Genomic DNA, 2,778 nt, shown 5'->3' on the forward strand with positions numbered 1-2,778 from the left:
AGCACCTCAAGACAAGCTCACTCCTCAGCACCTCAAAACGAGCTCACTCCTCAGCACCTCAAGACGAGCTCACTCCTCAGCACCTCAAGTCAAGCTCACTCCTCAGCACCTCAAAACAAGCTCACTCCTCAGCACCTCAAGACAAGCTCACTCCTCAGCACCTCAAGACAAGCTCACTCCTCAGCACCTCAAAACAAGCTCACTCCTCAGCACCTCAAGACAAGCTCACTCCTCAGCACCTCAAAACGAGCTCACTCCTCAGCACCTCAAGACGAGCTCACTCCTCAGCACCTCAAAACAAGCTCACTCCTCAGCACCTCAAAACAAGCTCACTCCTCAGCACCTCAAAACAAGCTCACTCCTCAGCACCTCAAAACAAGCTCACGCCTCAGCACCTCAAAACAAGCTCACTCCTCAGCGCCTCAAGTCAAGCTCACTCCTCAGCACCTCAAAACAAGCTCACTCCTCAGCACCTCAAAACAAGCTCAGTAAGACAGTCTTAACTGTGTAAACAAATACCTGCAAAACTGCAGAACTGGAAAGCCCGGATCAGCAGATCCAGCTCATGCATGCACAGCGTTCACTGCCAGGCTGCAGGAGCTCAGCTCAGCTCAGCTCAGCGACTGACACAACACTGAAAACAAGAGAACCAACCACATCACACGGCCTGGAGCATCAGAGCGCACAGCTCCTGAGGAGCAGACCCAGCAGAGTCAGCAGACCCAGCAGAGTCAGCAGAGTCAGCAGGAGTAACTCCGACCCCAGGCCCAGAGCTGAACCCAAACAGCGGCAGAAAGAGCTTTTTTACCATTTTAAAGCAGTTCAATCAGCTGTCTGAGCGTCTGCGGGGAAGAGAAGATCCAGCGCGGCGCCACAGAAACTCTCCAAACTTCACCAAACTGCAGGCGCTTCCTCTTCCGGAGAGAAGAGACAAGAAAAAGCGCCCTGTTTTATTTCCCACCCGCATTCCGAAAGGCCGCGCCCTCCCGGGTTGGCATTGGCTGGTCGGACCCGCCTCCTATGATGGGATTGGATAGCAGAATCCTGCCCTCTGAGTCTGGATTGGCTGATCGGTTCTCCACTCCTGCTCCAGGATTGGATACTGTTTCACACCCTGCACTACGATTGGCTAGAGTGCCATGCCTCCTGCGTTGGGATTGGTCAAACGCGAGGATTGCAAGAGCCCCGCCTCCTGCGATGGTGTTTTGCATCCTCGACAGCGATTGGCCAGCAGTTCACACTCACAAGAAGGCCACCCTTTGGAGAAGGGGCGGGGGTTCCGGAAAACGGGCGGGATTGAAAATCCAACTAACACCAAGTCTGCTGCACAGTTCCTTCATTTCTTCATCCCACAGCCTGTAGACTGCCCACTGCCCAATGCAGTGGACACTGCACAACAGCCATGCTTTAAAGCCTCACTGTGACTGCTTTCAGCATCACCGCTGGACACCACTCACCCTCTTCTAGCTTTCTGTACACGCTGTAATCTGAAACGCTGCACATACACACGGTGGGCTCCAGCAGACTGAGACCCCTGCTTTCATTAATCCCTCATATCACAACAAAAACGTGAAGAGTTGTGACCAATAAAACAAAGAAGAAACACTGAAGACTCTGCACCATTTCGACACGCTTCAAAAAGACGGTTCTTCAAGGGTTCTTTAGCAGAGACAATGGTTCTGCACAGAAGCATGAATATTCCAGGAACCCTTTGCATGATTAAAGAGCTCTCCATGTCCTGAAAGGGTTCTTCAGATTAATGCAGAGCGTGTTTTACTTGGTTCTATATTGAACCTCTTTGAAAATGGTTCTATATAGCACCAAACAGGGTTCTTCTACTGTTACAGCCTTGACATCGTAACATTTTTGGTGCTATATAGAACCCTTTTTTAAAAGGTTCTGTTGGGACCATCTTCACCACAATATCTATCAATACACAGAACCCTTTAAGCATGCCAAGGGTTCTTTGATTGTTTGTGGTTCCGTATAGAGCACATTTTCTTTACTAAAGAACCCTTGAAGAACTATCTTTTTAAAGAGTAAAGAAAATGGTTCTACATGGAACCACGAACACTCAAAAAACCCTTTGTCTGATTAATGGGTTCTCTGCATCATGAAAGGGTTCCTCAGATTGATGGAGCGTGTTTTTTCATTTTAGCTATATATAGAACCCTGTGGAAAAGGGCTCTATATAGCACCAAAAAGGGTTCTTCTGTTGTTACAGGCTTGACATTGTAACAGGAGAAGAATATTTCTTGGTATTACATGGAACCCTTTTTAAAAATATTTTATATAGAACCATTTCTTTACTAAAGAACCTTTGAAGAACCATCTTTTTTAAGAGTATAGTAAAGAAAATGGTTCTACATGGAACCACAAATATGCAAAGAACCCTTTGTCTGATTAGTGGGTTCTCATGAAAGGGTTCTTCAGATTGATGGAGAGTGTGTTGTACATGGTTCTATATAGAACCGACTGAAAAGGGTTCTACATAGCACCAAAAAGTTTTTTCTATTGTTACAGGTTTGACGTCGTAACATTAGCAGAACCCTTTTGGTGCTGTAAGAACTATTAAAACGGTTCTATATAGAGACTCAGGTGTCTTTGCAGTGGTGGTGCCAATAAACATTGTTTATGTGGAATAATGTAATGTTGACGATGGTAAAAATGGTATTAACTATGAAGGACCTTCATCACTCGGAGGACTAGTGAACGTTTTTAAGGGGAACTCCACCAACTGCTTTAAAAACTCTGCGTTATTAGGTGTTTGGAAACTTG

At 46.5% G+C, this 2,778-nt stretch overlaps 1 protein-coding gene across 2 annotated transcripts in view; it reads right to left on the reverse strand.

The window, feature by feature from the left end:
• itprid2 (ITPR interacting domain containing 2) overlaps positions 1 to 907 on the reverse strand; it is a 97,534-nt gene extending 96,627 nt beyond the window's left edge. For both annotated transcript variants that reach the window (XM_037539338.1, XM_037539335.1), the window contains exon 1: positions 809 to 907. The gene's annotated coding sequence lies outside the window, so the exon portion shown is untranslated. The remainder of the gene's footprint in view (positions 1 to 808) is intronic.
• Between the last annotated feature and the right edge of the window lie 1,871 nt (positions 908 to 2,778).

This window comes from Pygocentrus nattereri, chromosome 6 (genome assembly GCF_015220715.1).
Source record: "Pygocentrus nattereri isolate fPygNat1 chromosome 6, fPygNat1.pri, whole genome shotgun sequence".
NCBI lineage: Eukaryota > Metazoa > Chordata > Actinopteri > Characiformes > Serrasalmidae > Pygocentrus > Pygocentrus nattereri.